Here is a 27,614-nt window from a genome sequence, read left to right as displayed (position 1 = left end):
GCACTAGTAATGGCAATCAACAGTTCCTGAATTGTCAAAAGGTTCTCTGCTGTCACAGGTAAAAATGAAGCTGAGAGTGTGATGTGCCTAAAAATAATGTTGTCTAAATGAACGTCAGTACAGAAAGATTGAAAAGACAAGAGACAGAAGTCTGAAAGATTTTAGAAATGTCATCAAACTTTGATAAGCAGGCCCGAGGAGTGGGCTATGTTTAAAGCCTACTAAAGGGGCAGTCAATGATGGGGTCCAATGATGTTTGCTTTAAACTTAAATAGGAAAATGACAGTTGTGAAACATTAACAGTGGGATTTGTCTGATCAAAAATTGATGGCTATATTTGCACTACTCCGTCAAATTCATTTTAGTTAATAGCAAGAATATCTCATCCTAAAGCTGACACCACAATAGGTCAGATTAAATGTTCCCTAAGAGAGTATGGTCACTGCACGGACTGCACAGGTCCCACGAGAGACAAGCCAGGCGTGGAAAGGTACTTTGTAAGTAGCCAAAATAAAGTTGAGATTAATCCTGTACTATGGAAAGTAAAAAGGGGTGTGTCTTGGTTCAAGATTTACATGAACAAGATTGTAAAGTTAAAATTTTGGTCAAATATTATAGCTTCTAGAAGATCCTGGTCTGTGTCTTCCTGAGAAATGCAGCCAGTATTATTAGGCACTCTTTAACATATCAAGTGTTTTATATAACTAATTCCTTCTATAAACATCACAAAGAGGACTTAATCTCTTGTGCACAAAAAAAGTGCAATACCTTTTTTGATTTCAGTCCAAAAACAATTATTGAAAGATCAAAACAAATCTTTCCTGCGTTTGGCTTTTTCTAACACAAAAAAAAAAAAACATTTCTACTCCAGCCTTGTCAAACTTGGCCTTGTTCTCTGTACAAGCTCTCTTCAGGAAGCAATCCAAAGGACGACTCTTAAAATCTGGCAGTATGGCCATTAACTGTTCCCTACCGATGTCCATGTGCAGAAAATTGCAGCATGGCACTGGTCTGATGCATTGGTAAAGGTCAGCATGCAGGACTGAGGCGGAAGTAGCAAGTGGGTGGATATATTTTAGATTGTAAAATAAAAGCAATACTGATATACTTATTTAGTAGTAGATAAACCTTTGCAGTTTACAGTTCTGATTCAAGAGCAAAACCAGCAATTGCAGCAATTGTACCTTTTCCTGGGGCAGAGAGGCCAAAGGCCAGAGGCCATGGGCACCATCCATAAGCTTAGGAGTGAAAAGTACCTTCCAAATCTACCTTCTCCATTACCCATTTTTTGTACGTGGCAGTGGACAGAAGTTGGCTCTTGGGTACTGACATACTCTCCAAAGTGCAGGCAAAATTAAATCATGTTCTCTCCAGAAACAGAGTCCAGAGCTGGCTGCTCCTGCCCCAGGAAAGGGGCTGTAGCATGGGTAAGTCGTACAAGGGGCAGCTTGCTCCCCCGGGGAGAGTGAAGCAACTGGTGCTTCTTGGAGGTTCCCCCTCCTTGGGGACTGCCATCACACTGCTGCCCCAGTCCCCTCCTCCACACAGGCAGCAGAGGGGCCTCCTGTTCCCATTCTAGGTCTGCCTCTTTGTTTCCACAGTGCCTTTGATTATGCAAACAACTACCACCTTCCACTTAAAAATGTTGTCAAAATGAAACAACAGTCTGCATCAAACCAAATTGGTGATGGAGGTTTTTTCAATTTTTTTTTTTTTAAAAAGACTCAAGGATATGTTTGTTTGTTTGTTTGTTTGTTTGTTTTAATTGCCACCGAACAAGAGAGTACCTTATCCCTTTACCCTCTTCTTTTTGTACGGTTGTATCAGTATTGGTTTTTGTATGCACTGGGTAGCTCATCATTCTGTGGGAAAGAGAGACTGGTGTTGCGGTTAGCCAAAAGCACCAGTTCATCTGCCCCTGGCCCTGTAGAGATTTCTAAAGAACTCTGCACAAGCATCATCATCTAGGAAATACTATTTTAGCAAGCCTATTGAACTGGGATCAAATAGTATTGATTTATTTGTATTTGTTAACTCCTTCACCTGAAAACTGGCTATTACCATCAAGTAGAGCCAGTCTGAAAAGGAATTTCTTAAATTTCACTTACAAGGGTTTCTCTCTTGATAAACAAAACAAACATCTGCAGCTTTTCATTAGTTGTATGTATCAACACTGTGATGTGAGGAAAGGAGAAGAAAGAGCAAATACCTGCAGCAAAGTTCATATTTAAAACAAAATGAGTTAGAAAAACAGCAGACTATCATGACTTCACTGATGCATTTTGGTGGGGGGAGAACATATTCTTGTGATTGCTGCACCGTTATGTCATGTCCTGTTGTACTTGCCAGCTCACGTTTGTTTCAGTTAAAACACTTCACACTTACTGTGTACAGTGCCTTTCATCCAAGGATCTCTATTACTTTGCAAACACTAATTACGCCTTTCAGCCTTCCACGAAGAATAATGATAGTCCAAAGCAATGAATTTGTTAATAAGAGAGAGAAATGTCTTGGCTCCCATCCTCATGCATTAGACACTAGTTAAGATTGTAATTTTGCATATTGATCATTTAAACCTTAAGGAGGTAATAAGAAAAAGGATTCTTGAAGACAGCAAAGACTAATCAGTGCTGTCACTGGAGAAGAGGAAAACGATTTTTAAAAAGAAGAAAAGCTGACAAAGTAAAAAAAATACCCTATTACTACATCTCAAATAAAGAGAAATGAAACAAAGAAACACATCTTCATGTTTTTATTGCTGTAGCCCTATACTATATAAATATAAGAAGCTGAAAGAAATCAGTATGGTTTAGAAAAGTAGATTGTTGATCTGTGTTTTGGCCGATAGCCCACATCAGTGAGTGGTGTTAGCAATATGGCTAGAACAACATGGATCTCAATTTATACCAAATATCTGCCCTGTTTCTTACACTGAAAGCTGTGTCTAAATTAATGACTTTTAAACATATCTGTGTACTATCTTAAGATTTGCATTCTAAAAAGAATTATGAACATGTCTACTTGAACGAAAATGAATTATGTGATTTCTATTTTTCTAGGGAAAAAAAATGTTACATATTGCCTTTAGTGTGTGTTATTTATTCCTTACAAAGAATTAGAGGAAAGTAGGCCAACATTAGAAAACATAAAGATTTCTCTTTAAACCCCAGCAAACTTTTCATTGCTTGACTTTTGTTCCATAAATGGATCAAGTGTAACATGTACCACATCTCTAATCCCTTAATTTTAGCTTCCTACATTCACAGTGCAGCCATTCCCCAATAATTTACAACAAAACCCCCCCATTTTACAACATCACTATCAGGGCTGCCATTTGAGAAAAGTGGAATGGAGTCATTCATAAAACTAAAACTGAATTTTGCCCACCTTTCTATCAAAAATATCACTTCCTTATTGCATTGCACTTAAAATGTGTTAACTGATTAGTTCCCCATTAAACTCAATTTGGAAGGCAGAAAATATCCTCAGGAATGAGGACCACCCTTTTCAACAGAGGAAAAGTTTATCTCCTTCAGGGTAGCTCAGCATGCACACCAAAATGTAGTAACAGGAGGGGAGGAAGGGAAAGTTGTTCTCCAGCTATAACAGTGTCCTCAATACCATGCATATGAAAATACAGACTAATATTCTTTACATTAATGAACAGTTTCAGTAGCACCTACAGCCACTGCTGACCCTTTGGTGCGGTTGTTGATGCTCTTACACGCTGCCGACTCTCTGCAGGTCTGGTTCAGGCTCTGGTTTCCCAGGCAGCCCATCATTACCGACCTGGGGCCACTACCTAATCTCTTGCTCAAAACCCTTCAAGGCAACACCTTCATCTGTCCACATTACCTAGCACACAAGCCGTGCTACCTGGCCTTCTGCACCCACTTCTCCAGACCCTTTATCACCACAGGAAATTGCCAGTAGTTTTCTCTCTGGTTTACATTGAATGCTACCCAAAGAGCCCACTCACTTGGGTGAGTAGTTCCGAAACTCTGCCAAATTTTGCAATTGCCATGACAATAGGGCAGGTTCCTGCAACATGCACCTCATGGCCATCTCCCGCTTCATAATTATCTGAGAATATATCCTCCAAATGCACTTAAAAGACAGTTAAGGTGGAATGCTTAATAAAGCAGCATGATTGTGTTTTCACAAAGTGTTGTTAAGGGATGTCACAACCAGAGACTATAATCTAAGCTGTCACTCTGTTTTCAAGCAGAAAAGCAAAATGATTGAGGTCTTTCCCCCAAATACTGTAACCAGATATGATAAGAAACAACAATATCATTTTTTGCTTTCAGTACATTAATGTCCCCAGTGTTGCTGTGTTACATAGACATTAAAGAGTTTATCTTTGCTGATATTTACCATTTGAATTCCAACAGTGTGGACTTGGTGAAATTTCTGTCATGAAATTGTCATTTACTCTCTGTTACAGAAACTTATTTAAAGCCAATTAAAGTTTTGAACAGTTCTCTTTCAAATGCAGGTCAATTCAAAAAGATATATTGGTTTGCAACCTGAAACACGATGACCTGACATCAGTATTCAGGCACTTTGAATACCAAAGAACTCTCTTTTGTGTTTAAGGACCTCATGATGTTTATGCCAAGCCATAGACCAAACACCAGATTTAAGACTTAAAAAAATAATAATACATCAATTAATTTGGCAATTTTAACATATGTATCTACAAACACAATCTAGAGTCCATAATGCAACGATAATCTTCTGATCTTTTGGACTAATTTCTAAAGTCAAAGGTTTTAGCTACAGATGAGAACAATAAAGAACACAGTTCAGAGGGATTAATTAAGTTATTGGTTTGTATAGATGTAAAATCTATGCAGAATATCTTTGTTACGTGCCAAAATATCAACTAGTGATTTTCCTTTTCACTGGTTCCTTTTTTCCTTCCCTTCATTGTACATAATACTTTCCCATGTTCTCACCAGGTTTTTGTCCCAGAAGAGCAAGGAAGAGGGTGGAGCATCCTCTGCAAGGAAACATTCAAGCTGTATATTGCGTGTACAACTTGCTAGCCAGCTGGTAGCATATAAACATCCAAGGTCATATTCAGTCCATGCATGTATGACCTCAGAACGTTATCTAGAGCCTTTTCACTGACCCCAGGGGCATTGGTTCCTGAACTAAACAAGTGTAATATGTGTATATAAACTTTTCCCATCCACACTTTGGCCAGATTTGATTCATCAAGGCACATGCCCTCCCAAGTCTCAGCCAAAAATCTGCAAGCCGAGTGAAGAAACAGTATAATTAAACACGCTTCATACAAAGCTGATTAGGTAATTTTCACTTGTACCTGCAGGAGGAAAAATCAAGAGTTGTGTTTGCTGACTAACTTGCATTGTGTACTTTACAAACAAAAACTCTAACAGACCAGTCATTTTATAGAAGAATAGGTAATACTGGCCAACGAGGCTGCTCTCTTGGGAAAAAGAGCACCAACTAAATGAATCTTTTCTTACACCATGGAGGTGCAGGGTAGGCAGGGAACACACGAGATCTTTCACCTTCCCTCCTGGACAATCACCGAAAAAAGGCATCAAGGACCTCAGTTTATAATAAACAACTCCTCCATATTACACTCCGTCTAACAATACAACACACACGCTGCTGCTGCTGCACTGCAATGTCATTATTGGTTACAAGCCCAAATCCCTCTGTGGGACCTGACCATCTGGTACAGAGAACAGGACACAGTTTGATGCACAATGTTATCTGTGGACAGGAAAGCAAAACCAGTAACAGCAGAATGAGGTGGTGCCTAAAATGTGAAATGCCTATAAAGGAGGGATAAAATATATAAAGTGCCATCTTGTCCTTTTATTTCATCACCTTGTAACTGTGCAGGAGAGATTCTTGCCCAGATCCTCAAAAGAAGCCTGTGACATCTTTCAGAGCTTGTACCCAAGTAATGTGAGCATATTCATATGTCCAAGTTCTTCATTTCCCAGGCTATTATCCAAATCCTTTGATTTGCAACTGGCACTTTCAAAGGGCACATCCTCTTCCAGAGCTGCTATAAACCCATGAAGCCAAGTGAAGTAAACAATAAACTAAAGGCATTTCAAGAAAAATTGAGAACTACTTCATTTGGATCTTTAAGGGTGGGGTGGGGGGTGGGGGGAGGCAATGATACAGCTGAGTTTGCTGAGTTGTTTTCTATAGCTTAAATTGTGCATTTTAAAACTTAATTTGGAACAGCCATCTTTAACAGACTGGTAGCTTTTTACAGACAAATAGGCAATATTAGAATAATGTTAGAATAATGGCAAATGAAGTTGCTCTCTTGGAAGAAGAAATGTTGACTTAAAGCAGTCTCTTCATGTAAGGAACAAGAAATCAGATTTCCTTGACCGCTTTTTCAAGTATACCTCTGTACAGTGTTTCCAGCTCAGCTAAAGCCAAGATTATAAAACCAGGAAAGTGTTATCCGGTACAAAGCCAAGATAATGGGACATGGAAATGCATCCAAATTTTTTGATGATTATGAGGTTGAAAATGTCAAATATGATGAAGTTTAACCATCATTAATTTGCATCATGCAACACTAAGATAAAATACACAGCTGATCCATGTGGAATAAAACAACATTTCCCCCTTCATTTTTGTTTCATTGGGTTTGAATTACTTCTGCTTTATTCTTGGTCCATAGCCAAGTTGAACACTGATTTTAGCTGATTTGGTTTTTTGCTTCACTATTTTAATTGGACAGTAGCATGTTAGAGTTTATTGCTCAACTGTATTGCTATACCTCACAGACTCTGTGACAGCAAATTATTGAATAGGCCTTCTCTATACAGGGAGAAAACATTTTGTAAGCCGTCCGTAAGCTTTCTGCTAGAAAACACCAGTCATTGGCCTGCTTTAGGCACGACGTGAACAGCTTTTGAAATGTTTTTCCACTCTTTATTACAGATTTGCCCTTTCTAGTCCTGTCTTTTCCCATAGGAAAAGGGCAAGAAAGTGCTTAGGGGTCCCTGCCTCCAGGGGAGCTGCCCTGGCTCCTGCAGCACCTTCGGGACTCCAGCCTCTTGTCAGCCCCAGGAAATCCTTGCAAGGCATAAACACACATCCCGTATCCCTCTAGCAGTGCCACAGGATTCATTCACAGATTCTGTGATTTTTGGAGCTGATAGCAACAACAGTGAAGTATTGCTTACATTGAGCACACACTTTATTTGGTCAGGCTGTCACAGAGGGAAAAGAGTCCTTGCTTGATCACTGTTGTGCTTGTTTACTTTGCATTTTTTTCTTCATTCTTTCTTCACATTCATTCATTTAACCAAGTTATTAGAATAGGGCTACAGGCCAAGGAATTTTATTTCAAGTATGAAAGTTGCACAAAAATAAGGCTACAGCATTGAGTGCACACTTTTCTGCCTGCATGGTGTAATCAAATTAAATAGCAGACAGTAGAGGGGAAAGGCAAGTTTATTATCTCCTCATTACTCCACTGCATAGTTCAGAGTCTCCAAATGTAGAGTCATCTGAAGTCTGTCACCTGTGTGATATCCACCTTTTATTCAATTATGTCAGCTCTTTTCCATCTTGTCTTTTTATTCTTGTAAGCATAGAGGAGTGTTGCAGAGAAAAATGGCTCAGCATGGTTTAAAACCAGCTCAAGATCAAAGCAGACTATTGATTTATTCATGACAGAAATCAATAATCAGTGCACTATGCATTCAGAATCAACAGAGAAATCACAATACTACATACCACCAGCTGTTAGCAAAGACCTATACATTGCTAACCACTTCTCTAACTAGCAGTAACTAATAGCAACACAGATACACACTCAGTTGCATGCAGACACTGCCTCTGGCCACGTACACCCCTCCAACTGATTTTTCTTGGCCTTTGTTACAGAAGTCAGATTAAAGGAGAGTAAGTACGATCACCATATGTGTAAATTTTCCAAATATGTGCTAATTTTCACCTAGAATTTAAGTAAAATCCTATTTGGAATTAAAGGATTTGCCATTTTTCTAGAAGCCTCTACTGCACACACGTAGAGGACTGCATGTATACTGTGCTGATGACCTGTGCACGCCACATAAACCCAAAAGACCCTACTGAAGTCTGACTATGCAGCCCCAGGTCAGTCATACTTTTTTATATAGCCATTCCCAGATGTGTGACGTTCACTGTATATGTGCGCGTGTGCTGTAGGATGCGTATTTCTGCCTAGAAAATCCCAGCCAAAGTTATGGAAAATCTTATCACAACAGCTATTCCCACCTTAGGGTAACTGACATTTTTTAACTCAGTCCTACCCTTTAAGGAGAAACTTTCCTGAAACTGTAAAAAGTGCTGCCAGCCATGGGCAAGGGAATACAACAAGATACTCCATGAACAGAGTAGAAATTTAAAGGACAGCATGATGTCATTTATATAAGCATAAACCAGGGAAGAGAGATAACAACAGGTAAAAAAATACCGCAAACAAACCACTTTCTTTTCCAGGCCATTGCTCAGCAGACCACATTTCTCTTAATCTGCTTATTGATGAATCTTTAACCTGGCTTTATTTCTTTCTAGTTGGTTCTGATCAGGAGAGTGCTGAGCTCTGAAAAATAGGAGAGGGTATTCAGACAGCTCTGTTTCTCCAGAGTAAGTAAGTCTGACTGGGACTTTTTGTTTGCTTTTTGTGGTGGGTTTTTTTTTATATTTTCAAGTTCTTCATTCCAGCTGTGCCTGAAATGGAGGGGACAGTGCAGGCCCATTGAAGCCAAGTTCATGTGTGGTATCCGTTCCTACTTTCTCTTCTCAAAATGGGAAGATGACCAAGGGACATCCAATCAGTAGGAAAATTATCTTCAGGGATGCTTGAACAAGGATCCATCAAAGTAAATAGCTAACACAGCTGGAAAAAATAGAGGAGAGCAAGACCTCACTGAAAGCCAGATGTTCAATGCACATTTTCCTTCCTATTTTTTTATTATAATTTTTCAACAACAACAGAAGAGTATGCTACCTTTTTCTTAAAATACAGGCAGGAAAGGAGACTGCTTATGAGTTTAAGTTAACATGTTTTATTCTTCTAATTACTTTGAAATAAGTTTAGATATAAAATGTTATTGATTGGAGAAGAAACATATGCTTCTTGGCCCAGCAATGCTCAGTGCAGTCACTGTCAGATTTGTTTTCTCTCTGTGTACTTTCACAAGATGCCTGTTAGTTTTGGATTAGTTGCATTGTAGAGTTAAATTTATATGAAGCTATTTAGCAGACAAAACAGAGACCCTCTAGAAAAAATTGTTTTCATGCAGATTGTGATAGAAGAAGAAATAAAAAAATTATGGGGAAGAGTGTAGCTGAAGAATAAGAAGTCTATAGGGAATGTTTCCCTGCACAACTTAAAAGCTTGGTAAATCCAGCACTGAACTAATGTACAAGGGATTGTGACTGAAGCAATGCCAAAAGGAAGAAGAAGGGAGGATCGAATGTCAAAAAAGCCAGAGCTGTATTGAAGAATTCAGTCTGGGGGCAGACTGGTAAAAGAACTTGGAAGTAGAGATACCTTGTTCAGGCCAGATGTCTCTGTCTCTGTACAGGTGTGACTAATATTTCCCCTGATACACAACAAACTTCAGGAGAAAGAGCACTCAACAGGGATTTGAGAGTTCGACTCTTGGCTCCGTTATTGACCTTTTCTGCGTGTACAGCAAGTCCTAATCCTCCCTCTTTACGTCAGTCTCAGCTGTGAGCTCTCCTAGAAAGAGAGAATGTCCTGTTGTGTTTGCAGCTACTAGGGAATTGTAATGATTAGGCGTGTTTTCAGAAGCATGGAAAACCTGAAAATTTTCTTTAACAGTTCTAGTCAGCATATTCAGCAACAATTGATAAATTTTACAGTTTTTCAATCAAGAAGCAGGCACACAATGGCAAATGGGAGCTGTTATAAAAGGAGGTGGAGTGTCACTGTATATAAGGGATGACAAAGTCATCATTAGATTAGGCAAAAGAGACAACATGGAGAAAACAGTCAAAACACTTAACAAGATCAGTCTATGAGGAAAATGGCTAAGTACAAGTTTGGCTGATGGTCATGCTATGGAGCCCAAGGCCAGATTCAGGCCTTCACAGAGTCATGATTTATCGTGGGAAACTCTAAACCTCTCTGATACAACCTGGCAACAAATACTCTTAGTAATGGGTTATTCTTGGTGTTCAATTTCATGGGGAGATTTAAAAAAAAGAGAGAGAGAGAGAAAAATGTGTGCTAAGTATTTTTTTGATAATTTATATTTTTTGATAATTTTTCAATACAAAACTGGACATACTTCATCTACATGGATATCAGTAAGCTGCTTGTTATGAGAAATTACTGGTGACAATAGTAACTGAGGATTGTAGAGGAAAGTGCTAGGGGAAAGCAAGAAACAGTTCTGAAAGCCAGGAAACGTAATCTGAAAGGAGCATAGTTTGAGTTTAGCTACCTCAGAACAAGTTTGCTTAATCACAGAATGAATTGATATTTTCACAAATGAAAAATAGGAATTTTGATAAAATCTGCTGGTGACGCCTCCAAGTTTTGTATCAACACAGACATGACAAACTTCACACCAAAAGCCGGTTGAGAGTAAGAATCACAGATTGGGACTGAAATCAAATCAATTAGCACAAAATGCATCATTTGGAAAGAGTTGAAGATGAGGAACTGTGTACAGTTTTTTAATCACTGGATGACAATAAGTTAGTGGGGCACCACTGTAGAAAGGCCATGCAACCCTAGGACAAATGGAAGAACTAATTTAGGCACACATTGGGGAGTATTAACAAAAGTGGCTAAGCTGCTGCTGACATCTCATTTAGGAGACTAAAGGTTACTATAGTCCTCCTATTTTAAGAAAGATGTAGTGCAAAACAAAAGCAGAAGCAGGAACTTGAGTGATACAGGGAACATACAGCTTGCATGGCAAGCAGCAGCTAAAGAGCTTAGCTAGTTTGCTCTTGTAAATGAAAGGCTCAATCAACCTTGGGTTAAAAGCTTTTCCTTCCCTTGGGTGAAAAGACCTACTTGTATTAAAAACAGTTTCAGTTTAAGAACAAGGGCATATAGACTCATAGAGAACTGGCAGAGAGAAAATTTTGGTTAGAAATCAGAAGAATTAGAAATTAGAAGGTGGTTCCCAACAGTTAGAAAAGGGAACTTTTAGCAAGCTAGTAAAGGGACCATAGTAAAAATAAAAATGAAAAGTTATAGTATATATGTTATCTGCTTTTAAGATAAGATTCATTGCATTTATCAAATGGAATTGAGGATGACAAAGACTAGAGAAGAGAACCCAGGGGATCCCACCCTACATTATCTTCCAGCTTCCCACCACAGCTCCTTTTTGTGTTCCAGGAAATGTTCCACTATCATTTTATCTTCAAAGCCATCCAACTCTTAAATTATAATTAGCTTCCTTTCAAGATTTTTATAGCCCTTTTGTCAAGCTATACAATTACCCTTCTGAGTTGTCCACCTTGAGATCTTCATAATCTTCCTACTTTGGCTGAACATTTCCAACCCTGACCTCTCCACCTCTTAACCCCCTCACCAAAGATAAGCATCTTCTCAGCCCTTCCCCTGAGGTCTGCATCCTGGCTAAGATCTTTTTTTCCCCTCAGCCACTCTCAGACTAAGTTCAGATTTTTCCTGAAGAATCACCCACCCACTCAACACCTTTAATCTGTCCCAGGTGAGCTAGCTCCTCCAGAAAGCTTCTTTGGGCCAACAGGGGAGAGGGAAGCCTTTTTCAAGGCTTCTGGTCCTGAGGCATTAAAGGAACAAAAGCTTTTTTCTACTTCTAAAAAGCATCTTTTCCCCTCAGAATATTTTCTCTTTCCCAACACTGCAGTTTTCTCTCCAAAAACTCTCCTGAAATAAGCAGTTTTGAGCCTGCATGTGTCTTCTCATAACACATGAAATGGGAATCATTGGTGTTGCAGGCCTCTACTAACATCAGAGGACCAGTATCTTATTACTGCACGTTGAATGGTTCATTTTATATTAATGTTTGAGCATAATGCTCACTGAAAAATAAACCTTTTTTGTTTCAGCCTCTGAAAACAAAAATTATAGGTATGTTTGATGTAGAATAACGTGAATCACAAAAAATGTTTTCTCTCTCATGTCCTGGTTAACACTTTTGGCAGACTCTAAGTTGCAATCCTACCAGAAAAAGTGATGTGGTTATACTTAGAGTTTGGGGTTGTAATTATTTTAATTAAGATCAGCTACTTGTAGTAACTGGAGTTCTGTTTTCTAGGGTAACACATAACGAAAACTGTAAGTTTAGAGAGCTTTTTTTTATACCTATAGTAAGTTGCACACAGTATTGCAGGAGTTCTGAAATTATTCTGATCCAGGTGTTCCTCCTTACCCCCCAAAAATATTGTACATTGTGGGTATTGTGAAATCCCAGGCAAAAGATCAGAAAAAAGGGAGTTTTGGTTGAAAAAAACTGAGGAAGAGCAATGGCTCCTCTCCTGCCTTGAGGAATAAACAGACTCTCCAAGGACTGACTGCAGCTCTAACAGGAATGGAGAGTTTGCATAGGTCATGGTCTCTTGTGCTCTGTACTGCATGCACAATCTTGTAGACATTTGTCAGAAGTCTTCAGCATCCTCTTGCATAGTCCAGCCCTTTAGTCAGACATTTTATAAAATGAGAAGGATTACTGTATTTATAAAGACTGATTTTGGTCTCAGAATCATTGTTTCTGGCCAATTGCTCTAAACCTTGTTTCTTGAAAACCTCTCAATCCTGTTAGTGCTACTGCCTTTTCATTACACTTCTGTCACCAGAGCTCTGCTTTCATGTAGCACTGTTATTTCTCTGTGCTGTTTTTAAACTTCATGTTTTAATCACAAGCAGCTGCCTCACTCAGTGAAAAGCTAATTATCCCCTAGAGTAAGAAAGAGGATAGAGAAGAGAAGAAAGAACAAGATAATAGCATCAGCTCCACATCAGTAGGTAGGACATGACACAGTGACCCTTTGCTTCATCCCATGTAGGCTGGGACTTTGGGAAAGTCACCTCATTCTCTGGAGTTCAGTGTTCCTAGGCTAGAAAACAAGCATAACGGTACCCATAATGATACGCCATTTCCACGGTCTGTTGGAGAAAAAGAAGTGTTGTATGAGAGCTTATTATGTACAGTTGTAAAAACTGGAAAAATGTTCATATTTTATTGGTACAACCAATGTCAAATCAACCATCCTTACACTACTCTGTAAAATACAGGACACATAAAGGTCTTCATCTCTTGCTAATGTAGCACATATAAGGCCTAGACTTGCTGTTTGAAGGAGAAAATAAATCTTCCCCTCAATGGGACAGGATGGAAAGGGGATGAGGAAGGGATCAGCAGAGACATTAGCAAATGTGCCAGCTTTACTAGAGACAAGTAAATAATGCAGGTTAAAGAGAGATAAGTAAAGGATCTGTCCCAGCCAGCATAATTGTTTCTGGAGTACCTGCAATTTCTCTTTGCTGGAAGATATGCAATATGATAAATCTCTGCTGATAAATCACTCCTGTGCAGTCTGGCTTCCAACCCTTGCAGGCTTTAAAATTTCAGGATTGTCTAATTGAAGCATTTGCAGTATTAAATTTCAGCAGACATCACTGAGAATTCACGGACTAGTCTCATATATGTAGCTTATGGAGATTATTGTCAAATATAAGATCAAGAAAATTCCCTTGAAGATACCAACATCTTACAGGCAGGCCTGGTGGCAAGCTGGATTTGATCCTATGAGGACTTCTACAGTTCTAAGCTCTGGTAGGAAGAAAGATAGATTTAAAACAGCCAACAATATTTCCAAAGTGTGCAGGACCAGATGGTGATAAGCAGAGGTAGATGGCTTTTCCAGGTTGCTGAGCATATTTTCAAGAAAACATAGCACAAGATACTGTATATCATATCATGATATACCTATCTAGGTATGTCTCTGTTGTAGTTGTTTCAACTTAAAATGTCAATGATTTTACTAGCAAAGACAGAGAGTGAGAAGAATTCTATGCAATCAATGCACACACCTGGCTTACCTGTGTGTTATCACTCTTAACAACCAGGGCAGTCTTAACACCTCCAGCTACCCTGGTATAATTCTGAAATCTCAGACTGGCTTTTCCAGAGAGTTGCTACACTGCAGTCATTAGGGAACCACCTTTAAAACCTGCTTTCCTTTTTTCTTTTTTTCATAATTAAAAAAAAAAATAATCCACAAAAAACACACCAACAAACAGACTTTTAATATATACTCACAAATCTCGATGCTCAATTGGGCAAACTCAGATTTCTCAGATGACTGACAGTCTCCAGCATTAACAGGTCTAGCGCTGAACCATTTCTTCAACAATTCAATATATTCATACACTAGCATCCCGATAATCAGGTCAGCTGGCACTACACATAAGTGATCACAAGATAGCTCCAAATAGATATTAAATGGTATAGGGATTTTTTTATCATGGAAAAATTTCAGTGGTATCATTAAAATGACAAAACATTTTATTGTAGACAAGATAAATGTTTTCATCCTCCCAAGGCTACTTTTAGTGCAATGTAACATACATGGGTAGTCTAATATTTCCAGAGTGAAAAATCCTGAGTCACTCAGTGGAGCACATCACCATGTATTGGCTCACTTGTTCTGCTATATGATTCTCCTTTCCAGCACTGAAAGCTGTGACTAACCATACAGATTTGGCTCTCTTCAGTGCAATCACACAAATGTCGTCTGAATCATCATTTCAATGCCTGGAATCTCTGGCAAGAAGAGCTGCTGGTGGTTCCCTTAGAAACCTCTCCTGGGATGGATAAGTGACCGCAAATGATGAGAGAGAGGGCAAAGACAGATTTTTCCTTCAATACTGGTGCTTCCTGATGCATGTTTGAGGACATGCTAGCATATGGCAAACAGAGCCTGCACTGCTCCACTAAAGTTGGTGCATTAAGCAATGGGAAAAAATGTCTGCTCAGGCCAACAGCAAGCTTAATACTTGAACATCAGTTTCTTCAGTAATCCAAGATCAGCAGCTCAACCAACCTGTACAAGATTGGGGCTGAGGAACAACTGAACCACAAGGAGAAATCCACGAAAGTTCTGCCTGCCAGCTAGGACCTTAAACCTTCCCTGGGAAGCTTTCTGGTGCTAAAAATTATTCTGTGGCACATTCCCAGAGATGCCATCGTCTTGGTGAATAGCTTCTGTCCAGGAACATTTGGGTTACACAAACTCATCAGACTCCCAAGTCCCTGCATTTTTCAGACTCTGTATCCTGCCCACCAAGGAGCTCACCTTTGCACCCGAGAGGTGTCAGGAAGTCCTATGCAATGCTTTACTATGCTGCCACATAGAATTTTTTTTTCTATTCTCATGAGACAGCAGCAGTTCTTTCAGCATAAGAGTGTAAAAAGCAACAGTCATTAACGGCTGCAAGTGTTCATACTAGCCAGGGAACTGCTAATTAACTTTAACTGTCAGCAGCAGCTCAGCTTGGGGGGGAACTGAAATTTACATTAAGAGTTAGTCATCGTAGCTGGTTTTTGCCCTCCGCTACCCTGGAGGAACAAAGGTCTTCCAGCAATTATGCCTGGCCTGAGATGGTTTTTAATTTAAATGTGTGGATGTGAGGAAAATTGTATGAAGACACATGAGCCAAAAGAGGACAACACTTTCAAAAGCTGGAAAAACACTGTTCCGGAGAATTTAGGCCTTTAAGTGTGGGATTGTAAATTCCATCATCAAAGTGATGCTGATGTAACAGTGCTAAGGTTATTATGACCAATTCCGTTTATGAATCTGGATTTATGTACCTAAAATTTGTCAGAAAATAAAACAGGACATTCCTCAGTAAAAGGGAGAGAAGTCTGAGAAGGGAGAGAAGTCAACTTACTCAATGCAAAGGACCCTCTAGTCCTCCCAGAAAGGTAATCTGGTGTTAATGACCAAAATGCTTCACCATCCAATGAGGAAAACCATAAGTGGGTCATAATTAAGTAAAAATAGTAATTTGCTACTCAATAGTCATTTGCAGATCAATTCAGAGGTTACCATTTTTCATTTTAAACTACAATTATCAATTTATAATGGAAAGACAAATATGTCTAAGTTACCATGTGGGAGTATCTCTTTCACAGAGGACACATTTTTATAATTATATTATTATGTAATAATAAAACCTGACTATAGTAAAAGATTCACATAATAGGATATATACACACAGTACTTTACAAATGGTAATTTAAACTCCATAATTTTCCTTGTTCTTCTTAATGTTCATTGCATTCTACACAGGGTCAAGTTTTGAATAAAATTACGAATAAGGGAAGAAAGTTGTGCTGAGGGCTATTTTTGGCTAATATTTGAAAAGAAACATCAGGATATGTTCATCACGTTTTCCCAAGTAGAGTTTTAGTGGGTCATAATAATGAGGTTTATTACTGCAGGTTTCATTTGTGCACAGGGGGTCTCAGATGCCCCAACCACAGATCCTAACTGGGCTATGTGCACAAATCAAGCTTCAGAAAGCTCCAAGTATAAAAATGTGAATTTCCTCTGACCTTTATATTTCTTTCCCCTACAACCTGCTCAGCCTTCCCATCCCTCTCTTGGCCCAGACTCACTTCAACTCTTGCCTGCCTTTGCTTTCAAATTTGAAAGGTGCAGGTATTATTTTCAGCTACTGTTTGCATTGAATATCACTATCCTTTTCCCCACCCCTTGACTATAAAAGAGTTTATACTTTCTGGGTTTGACCTCTACATATCCTCTGGGGAAAGTTTCTGTCCCAACAGGAGTGCTGGAACAGAAATAACCTAACACTGCTAACATTGGTGTTCAGCTATATAGCTCAGTGATGGCTATTTCTATCAGCATGAAATCACATTGGAAAATCCCCTTAACAGTAATAAAGACTTCCTGTAGATTCAGTAGCCCATGATATAATAACTAAAATAAAAGTTATGAAATCTGTTACTCATACTGAAGCGTGTCCAGAGAAGGGCAACAAGGCTGCTGAAGGGTCTGGAGCACAGGCCTTATGAGGAGCAGCTGAGGGAACTGGGATTGTTTAGCCTAGAGAAGAGGAGGCTGAGGGGAGACCTTATCGCTCTCTACAACTACCTGAAAGGAGGTTGTAGTGAGGTGGGTGTTGGTCTCCCAAGTAGTTAGCGATAGGACAAAAGGAAATGGGCTCAAGCTGCGCCAGGGGAGGTTTAGGTTGGAAATTAGGAAAAATTTCTTTATGGAAAGGGTGGTCAAGAGTTGGAACAGGCTGCCCAGAGTGGTGGTGGAGTCACCATCCCTGGCAGTGTTCAAAAAATGGGTAGATGTGGCACTTGGGGACATGGTTTAGTCTAGTCTACCCTTGATTGGTTTAGAGTAGACTTGGTAGTGTAGGTTAATGGTTGGACTAGATAATCTTAAAAGTCTTTTCCAACCTAAATGATTCTATGATTCTATGATTCTATACTTAAAGCTAAACTAGAAACCAGAAAACATACTAAATTAACATCTCCTCTCTCTCAGATTCCAGGGGGATGCGGGGATGGTGGTCGTGGTGGTAGAATTTATTGAGTATTTGTTAAATTTGTTGTTAGACATTTTTCCTGTATTTGGAGTCTAACTGCAGGTTGTTTTGAATGTTACTTTTCTTCTGGAATCCTGTGCAATTAGCCAGTCTTGACATGAAGTGAAGCAGTGAACTGCACTGTGCTATGAAACATGCCAGTGATAATTGCACTCCACTTCAGTGTTCCCAAACCAAAGTTCCCCTTTCAAATGGTTTCCTGAAAAAAAAAAACCAAACCCATAACAGTGAAGTCTCATTTGAAATAAAAGGGCTGCAAACAACAGTGGTCACTTGAGTTTCTTTCTTATCCCAAACAATTTCCCAAGGCAATTTCACAAAAGAGTCAACAGACATTATAAATCATGAATGTGCAATCACAGAACCACAACTCTCTGTATCGTAGCTTTGAGACCATTAATCTCTCTGTCTGAGTCAAAACCAAGCAGTCCTGGAGGAGCACCAAGAACACAACCTTTAATCATGACCTAAGATCACTTTTCCCCCTTTTCCTTGATTTTTCTTCTTTCAATGAAAAATGCTTCAAAAACTCCACACTTAAGCAGAATTTGGGGAAAAGCTGCTCTTAGCTTTTTTTTTTGTTGTTGTTGTTCCTGCTGCTTATACTTACACTATTAAAGGTAAAACAAATTTAAAAAATCAGTTAATAAATAGAGCAATTTTAAAGCAGTCTTACAAACTTGGACATCTTTTGTCATTCAAAACATAGATACAGTTCTCTCCATCTAGCAGAACATACTTATTAGCTATTAACAAATACCTAGGCTGGCAAAAAGACAAAAGGAAGGAATTTTTGTCCTATTATTTTGCAAAACATACAAAAAATCATGTAGCATTTGCCAGTTTCCAAACAATGATATTTGCTGCTGTTTGTAAAACATTCTACTCTTACTTCTGGTTTCCTAGGGTTTTATGCTTAGCGTATGCTGCTAGGAACAGGCAGCCTTATTAACTTACCATATTGTTTCTTCACATGAAGCAGGTGATCTTGAAAGGCATCAGAAGAGTATCATGCATGGACAGCAATGATCTACCTCAGTGTAAATTCAACCTTGAACAAAATTTATTATTGAAGGAAAACAGAATCATGCAAACGGTTGTGATGTAAGAGATCAGGAAGACTCAGAGAGGCAGAGTTTATAGGTAAAGGGAAATCTGTTAGACCAACCATTATAGCTACTGAAAATGTATATTTTTGATGCACAGACCATCAGGTCTGAATGGAAGAAGCAATTTTCCAGTTAGAAAGCAATTTTTCTGAGATTAATCAAGCCTGTATCAATCAGTCTGAGGTTAGGAGAGATGGGGTACTTGGTATCTGTGGAGCAGAAGAAAGTATCAGCAAACATAGATGTAGAGGGTGGCTTTCTTTTATGAGGGAGATGGACAACCGGAGCTAGCTGCACAACAGAGAGAGTTATGATCTGACAGAGTCAGGAAAAATAATATGTAATAAAGCCTGTATCTTGCTAAGTTCATCATTTTTAGTATTTTAATACAGTTATGAAATCTAGTTTGGAGACTTATCTTTCAGTCTGTTTTATAGGATCTCCTGTGAAGATAAGGATTCAGATATCAGAGACAGGATAGGTGTTTTTAAGAAATGTTTCCCCACTTTTATGTGGGCATTTCTAGCCTGTTTTGATTGTTTGGGTGACATCATTCTGGGGCACTGTGGTTGCTCAGTTCTAGCCATGTGGTTTCCATGAGGCCAGTGGATGGCCTGGACAAAATACAACACTTTCAAAAAAGTGCAAATAGAGTACGTGCAGATCCTGGTAGTTCTCCTGTCTTGGGTATTCATTGTGATGGCTATGGAGGTTTCTTGGAAATATATACATTATTGTCTAGACCTATTCTGTGTAGACATTTAATCTATGGATGTTTGCTTCTGATGCCCAGTCTACCTGATTCCACAGCCCTACTCACTGTGATTCCCTATTACAGAGCTCATAATACTATGATACATCTTTAGGAAGCATCTGTTAGTTAAAGTAGGGTACTTTTTTTTTTTTATGTTTCATGTCAAAAAGTCAACTTTTGCCATGTACCATGATAGGATATGTCTGCATCATGGTTACAGGACTAATAAAAACCAATAAAAATAACATACAATAAATAACATAGATATATGTTCTCGCAAGTATATGTCCTCCAGTTTAGGGACTCTCTTCCTCCTTGTTATCACTGTTCTTTCCAAAGGTTAAATACTTTGCAATAGAGATCATTAGTAACAGTGCAAATGGCTGATGGTGAACTGCTGCAGTGCACTTCCCCACTTGATAATGTGTAGCTCCCCTGAGCACCTTTGATGGGTTTGGAGCCATGTTACTAAGATTAATTTGGCTCCGGTAATTTGGACACTTATTGCTGAGCTGTTGTGTTAAAAAAGCTATAGAGAAAGCAGGTAATGTGTGTGATTAAACTCATATATATAATATGGAAGGAAATGTAAAAATTTATGCACTTCCTGAAAAATACACTTTTGTCAACCAGCCAACACTCAGACGGTGGCAGAAGAAACTGTACTAGAAATAAATGTGCACACAGTGACTTGAAAGTGTTATGAGGCTTTTTCCTTCTGAACTGATTAGTCAAGGGCCAGTTCATTACACAGAATCTAGCACTAGTCATAATTATGGTTAACCATAGCAGCTAAAATATTTTCTTTTCAATACTTTGAACCAAACACATTATATTCTCTGCTCCTACCTTATTAAGATTATTTTTGTCCACAAAATTGAGCATGCAAGTAAATAATAAGCACAAGGACCAAATGGTTGCAGCATGCTGAATGATCATGGGGCAGCTCAGGAAATTATCACAGCCAAAGGAAAATCTACCTCCTGAAGAACATAAAGTGTGATGTAAAGAGGATTTGGGCACCATAACCTAGAAGCATAATCTACAAAGGCCTCACTTATATTCTAGGTAATTCAAAAGCAAGAGGCATCTAAAATTTTGCCTCCAAAACTGCATAGGCATTTAGTGTATTCAGCACAAAACCCCACATCCACAGACACCCCTTTCTGCTGTGAAGACAGATTTTGCTCGCCTATTGTAGGTAGCAGTCTCACTCAGGCACCATGACACCTCAGCAACATGTTCCTCTGGGGTTCAGGATTCACTGCTTCCCTCTCCCAAAAAAGTGTGCTAACCCCTGGGCTAAAGGCAAGCCTGGGAAAAGGCAAGTCCCATCCCCTCTCTTGAAGCTGTGCCTGTGCGAAGAAGGGACTGGATCCTTTGTCCAGGAACATGATTCTTTCCTAATTAATTGTTTAACAAAATGCAGTCCATGGAAAGATAGGAGATTTAGGTTTGAATAGGCTCTGCCTGATAAAGCCACAGACATTAAACATTATTCAACAGACTTTGGAGTCATGACAGTGGGTATTGGGGTGAATTATGGAGATTACAGTGAGTTCACTGCATCTTCTCTGTGCTCACAATGCTTGGTGCAAATACTTTGGAAAAAGTCCCAATGAGATACACTGATGCTCGTGGATCTTGTCAGAGGAGGGATTTTAGCCAGACAGCTCCATTACCTGTCACTTCATCTTTGATATATTTTCCCATCTGCCTAAGGCACTTCCAAATATATGTGATCCTGTAGACAGCCTGTAAAGATATGCCAGGCACAGAGGAAACCATGTGTCTCGGGGCCACAAGCACTCATTTGTGGAGCACTATATAGAAGAGGAAGGGGGGGTGGATGCTTTGAGGATGTTATGCCATCAAAAGTAGTGGTTGAAGGAATAGGACAGAGAGCAAACCTGTCACAGATAGGGCTAATTATGCAAAAATTATCATTGATTCAAACTGGTCTTCTTGACATGAAGGCTGGTCTGAAACAAGAGGCAGTAAAGTTCTGCATGCTGTCATCACAGTTATATAATTTCGCAAAGCATGATTAGCAAGTTCTGCCCTTATATGCTATCTACAATTTACTCTGTCTGGAAAAAACACTATCTTGGGATTTTAACATTGCCCCACCTAACAGAGTGGTTGACCTTAGAACAAATTGACAAGCAACTTAGGTTGTAGCCAAGGGAGTAATCCTTAGCCAAAGGGACATTGCATTTTCAAAGCTGGAGGTGGGAGACACAGTGCTTCAGCACTTCCTGACTGAACTGAGAACGAAGAAATGATAAAGAAGGAGGAGGGAAGAAATTCTGAATCTGAAGAGATCCCCAAACATGATGCTTAAAAGAAAACATGGGATCAAGGGTGACATCGTCTTCCAAGAAAGCAAAGATGAAGGAGTTAGTCAAGAAGTAGCTCCTCAGCTAGAAAGCAAAAAAAATCTTAAGAGCTTTTCAGCTGGATACCACAGAAAGAGACTTCTAAGCTAATCTAAGTGTTAGGGCATGTAGTGTACATTTTTTTCATTTACTTTCACTCCTCCCAAGGCATTTGCAACAATTTGTTTCTATTTGAATTTGTAAATACAATCCCTGTTTTATTTTACTGCAAATTGCTCTGGATTAAGGGTGATTTTTTGGTAATAGGGAAGTTAGGATAATGGAAATTCCTCACAGCTATTCAGGAAAAATCTCCGTAGGCAGTAGGTAAGGGTCAAAAAATATTAAACAGAAAGAGGCGAATCATATCAAACAGAAATGGCAAGTTGGGACTGATAAAATCTAAGGGTGAATTAGGATTTCTGGAATTAAATAAGCAAATTAAATTAATCTCATCCTAGCAGAACTTAGGTGAACGATGTAAGAATATTAGCAAGGTTAAATGCAATTAGAGAATTAAAATTAATTACTATAATAATAATTATAGAGATACAATCAGTAAGATGTTTGCTCACCTCTGCTCTGGTTCTTTTGCTTGTGAGTGACTCTTTTTTTTCTGCCCACCTTTCTTTTCCTACTTGTGTATTTCTGTCATTTGTGACTGAAAAGTCTTTGGGACAGAAGCCATCTTCTCAATTCTGACTGAAAACCCTGGGGAATGTTAGAGGAATGCAAAATGAATAATTCCACAGAATTTAATAAAAAAAGACTGTTCCCTCTGTAGAAACAGCATCAAAAAGGATATTTCAATTATAAAAGAGAAGGAATTATTTTATCCTGATTCCATAAGTGTCAAGACAAAAATTGCCTTTTCTTTCAATAAAGCCAGAATTTCACTTCATTTACTTGAGAAGTAACTAGCTCTGGATTCACTCTAAGGATGGCCTTTTCATAAAAGAGTACTCCTGGGAAGCCTAGAAGTAAGATCACAAATTTCCTGTGTTTGCGTTTTCTGTCTGAGACAGAAAGGCTGGAAGAGGTTGCGGCGGTCCCCGTACCGTATCCTTCCAGAAATGAGAAGGGTGTTGGAGCAAGGGGCCAGATTTACTGACCCATTCAGTATTGGAGTCTTGCATCTGCCATGCTTGCAGGCTCCCAAATGAGAGTGAACTGGCCAGGAAGTTTTGTAAGGAAGGAAATAGAGTAGGACAATTTGGCCAACATAACGTGATCTTTCTGTGACCATGTTCTAAATTACATTTTTATGTGCATGAAAAGACATAATGGATACTGCTCCATTACATCAGCTGGGTAACTTTTTCAACCCAACATTATCCATTCAAGATAAAAAAAAAGTTGCTCAAAAATTTTGAAAAAAACACTTTATTAAAAAAAAAAAATTTTCCAAAACCTAGAGAACTGGAGAACAATAAAGACCAAAACATTCACAGTAACAAATCCTAACATTAGCTCCTCCACCAGCTCACTCTCCGATACATTGGTAGTCACCAGTGCATTAGAAGCTGGTTGCAGAATGGTGGTTCTCCAGCTTACTGAACAAGTTTCGTTTGACATGACAGGCAATTGTGGGCCATCAACACATACAAAAAAATCAGGTTACTTTCTCCTGATGACTAACTCAGTGACAAAGATTTTACCTTTGTTTTCAATACTTGGACAGTTTCCAGATCTATAAAACAAAAGGACACCATCAGCAAGTTTCCAAGTTTACCTGAAACTTCATTGTGGAAGGGGTCCCAATAGGACATAGAGTCCATTCCTCCCTGTAATAATTGCATGTTATCTATTTGGCTTTCCTGACATGTCTGCCTAAGCATACTTAAAATCCCTTAAAGATGGAAACTCCACTATCTCTTTAGGCAAGTTATCTCAGTGTTTTATTATCTTTATGTCAGAAGTCTGAATTTTCCTTTCCTTACATACTTACAAATGTTTGGATGCTCCCCCACAATCTTCTCTTTTCAGGCTTAACAATATGCTTTTTTTCCATTTTCCTCATAAATTGTGTTCTTTAGACCTTTAATGACTCTGGACTGCTCAAATTATTAAATTGAGAAGACCCAAACTGAGCACAATGATCCAAGCAAGGCCTTACCAGTGCTGAGTACAATGGAAGGATTACTTCATGTATCTACAGGCTGTTTATGCTGTTTGTATAGCCCAATATAGCGTTTGAAGGGCTTTGCAGTAGCATGAAATTTTTTAATTATAGAAGGTATGTGACCTTCTATAACCTCAGAACCTTTTCTGAAGAGCCACCAGCTAATGAGCTGTTTCCATCAGCTTTTTATGCAATTGATCATTTCAACTTAAATATACTTTATGGGAATTGTCCCTCATTTTTTTTTGATTTTTGGTTTTCTTGGACCATTGTAACATCATGTCCCCTGCAGATTTATTAAGATTAATCTCTATTATGTCATCTATGTCATTAATGAAAATATCAAACAGAAATAGGCAGAGGACGGACTCCTGCAAGTACTATTTAATAACAGCCTTACATCCTAATGAAGAATAATTTGTAGTTTTTTTCTATGGTGCAATTTTATAACCAGTTTGGCATCCATCCTATAGCTGTTTCACAAAGAACACATTTTTACCTAGCTTTTGAAAAAGTCAAAACTTTACTAAAGTCAAGATATATGGGATTACCAGCTTCTCCTTATTACCAGGCCTGTTTGTTGAGTAAAGAAAAGTGAAATACTGTGCTTCAAAAGTTTAGTTCCCAACGAATCTGTTTTGTCTTCAAAATTTCTTCCTTCAGATTTCTAAGTTTTTGCAAATGGTTGGATCATTTTTTCCCAGCGTTTTTCTAGAAATTGAACTTCAGTTGACTGGTCCACAATTCCATGGTCTTCCTTCTTTTCTGTTTTGAAGATAAGTTCCATATTTGGCTATGTGGTTTGGGTTTGGGGTTTTTGCTGGGTTTTCTTAACTGTTCTGATGCCATTTCCAACCATCTCCAGGTCTAGTATTTTCTCTCTTCCTACTTCTTTGCTACAGGCTCCAACATTTGTTATTGTTTGCTCTTCTCCCAGATGTCTGCTTGCAGCTGACCTTTCAGTGGTGACTGAGACCATAAGGTGTTAAATATCTGAGCCATCTCTATACCTCCATCTGTAGGATAGAAGAATTGCCCTTTACTTTGTCTTTCCTCTGCTCCCAGTGTGCATACAGAATGATTCCTTATGTCCCTTGCTAGTTGCATCTCAGTTTTGTGCCTTTCTGGTTTTGTCCCTCTCTCCCCTTTTATTTTTTTTATTTTTTGCTTGACCAAGTTTCTGGGTTTGTATGTTTCTGTCTTGTAATTGAGGTTAACAAAGAGCTCATGGTTTAGCCAAACTGGTTGCATAATATGCTTCCAATCCTCCCTCCACTTTGGGCTGATTTCTGTTTATATCCTTCACTTGGGGATTACTGAAAAAATTAACAGTCTCTTAGTTGCTTCTATTTAACTTTTCTTTTCTATTTAACTTTTCTTTAACTTTTCTTTTCTATTTAACTAAATGCAGCCTCTCATCCTCAGCCCTCGTTATGGCTGATCCAGTTAGCTATTATTATCTTTTCACGTATCCTTTGCCATGTATATTTGTGCCAAGGATAATTAGGGACCTTTCAGGCTCTTTCAGCCCCTTTCCCATCTCTCCTTTCATTTCTTGAGAAAACATTTCAGTCACCTCTTTTTTATCAAGCAGTTAAGTATCTAGTGCCCCTTCCACCTTTGAAAAAATGGTTTCAAGATAGAGAAATGAATGTTGCTGGTATCTGGTATTAACCTGGAACACCCTACAAACCATCAAAGGCAGGCACAAACCTCAACAACATTTTTAGATGTTTACAGGATCTAAATCTGAGACACTGTAACAGGCTTGCTAATAATTTGGTTTCTGATGTTCCAGCAGCACTAGCTAAGTGCAGTAACCCACAGCCTTCCAGGCTGCACACAGCCCAGAAACCTTTGGATGACACACGCAGTGGAAGAACCAAACCACGGCAATTAGTTGGCTGAAACAACCCAAAATCAGTATCACCCTTTTCCTCAGGGAACTTCTGAACTACTCGGTAATAGGGTGTTGTCCCACTGCATTAAAGGGTAGAGATGGAGCCTTCTTCCTGTGGCAAGTTGACTCCTGAAATGGGTGCAGAAATGGGTGCGAGATCAAGACCTAGAAAGTATGGGAAAAAAACATATCAAAAGTTTTGATATGAATATTGCCCTCAGATTATTATCCATTATTGATTTTTCTGGTAGGAAGCAATGAAGTTGCAACTAGAGGTCTGAGGGCAATCAAGACAGACTTCAGAGCCCTGGGACAACTGGTTAAGGGATCAGAAGCACAAGTAGTGTTCTCCTCTACATTTCCAGTTTCAGGGAATGATGAAGGAAGAAACAGGAAGAGCCAGTGGATCAATACCTGCTCCAAGCCTGCTGTCACCAGCAGAATTTTGGGTTTTTTGATCATGGGTAGGTCTACATGACACCTGACCTGCTGGCAACAGATGGAGTACACCTGTCTCAAAGGGGGAAAAGGATCTTTGCACAGGAGTTAGCAGGGCTCACTGAAAGAGCTTTAAACTAGATTTGAAGGGGGAAAGGGATAAAACCAGCGTCACTAGAGATAAGCCTGAGAGCAGCACACCAATGTTGGAGGGACAGTGTACTAGTGACGTCCTTTGGTCTGCCATCTCAGTGGAGGTAGGGGATGGATTTCCATGCAGCAGCAAAGACGCAAGGGTTTTTGATGTGTTAGAAACCATGGAAGCGCCTGAGAATAGTCACATAGGAATTAGGGCTTCTTCTCCCAAAAGGGTGGCAGGATCAACAACCCAGCTGAAGTGCATTTACACCATTGCATGCAGCACGGGCAACAAACAGGAGGAGCTGGAAGCCATTGTGCAGGAGGAAAACTATGACATAGCCGCCATCACGGAAACATGGTGGGACAACTCGCACAACTGGAGTGCTGCAATGGATGGCTATAAACACTTCAGAAGGGATAGGCTAGGAAGGAGAGGTGGTTGGGGTAGCCCTGTATGTCAGGGATTCTTTTGATTGTCTAGAGCTTAATGATGGTGACAATAGGGTTGAGTGTTTATGGGTAAGAATCAGGGGAAAGGCCAACAAGACATATCCTTCTGGGAGTCTGCTATAGACCACCCAACCAGGATGAAGACACAGATGAAATATTCTGTAAGTGGCTGGCAGAAGTCTCACAATCACTAGCCCTTGTTCTTGACTTCAACTTACCAGGTGTCTGCTGGAAATACAGTACAGCAGAGAGAAACAGTCTAGGAGGTTCCTGGAGTGTGTGGAAGATAACTTCCTGACACAGCTGGTGAAGGAGCCAACTACGGAAGGTGGGTGCTGGACCTGTTGTTTGTGAACAGAGAAGGACTTGTGGGTGATGTGGTGGTTGGAGGACATCTTGGGCATAGCAATCATGAAATGATAGAGTTTTCGATTCTCAGATAAGTAAGGAGGGGGGCTAGCAGAACTGCTGCCTTGGACTTCTGGAGGGCAGACTTTGGCCTGTTTAGGAGACTGGTTGACAGGGTCCCTTGGGAGGCAGGCCTGAAGGGCAAAGGAGTCCAGGAAGGCTTGGACATTCTTCAAGAAGGAAGTCTTAAAAGTGCAAGAGCAGGCCATCCTCATGTGCCAACAGACAGGCAGCAGGGAAGAAGACTGGCCTGGCTGAACAGAGAGCTTTGGCTGGAACTCAGGAAAA

The sequence above is a fragment of the Pelecanus crispus genome, chromosome 2 (assembly GCF_030463565.1).
Source record: "Pelecanus crispus isolate bPelCri1 chromosome 2, bPelCri1.pri, whole genome shotgun sequence".
NCBI classification, from domain to species: domain Eukaryota; kingdom Metazoa; phylum Chordata; class Aves; order Pelecaniformes; family Pelecanidae; genus Pelecanus; species Pelecanus crispus.
The sequence above is the reverse complement of the archived record's forward strand: the minus strand, read 5'-3'. Positions refer to the sequence as shown.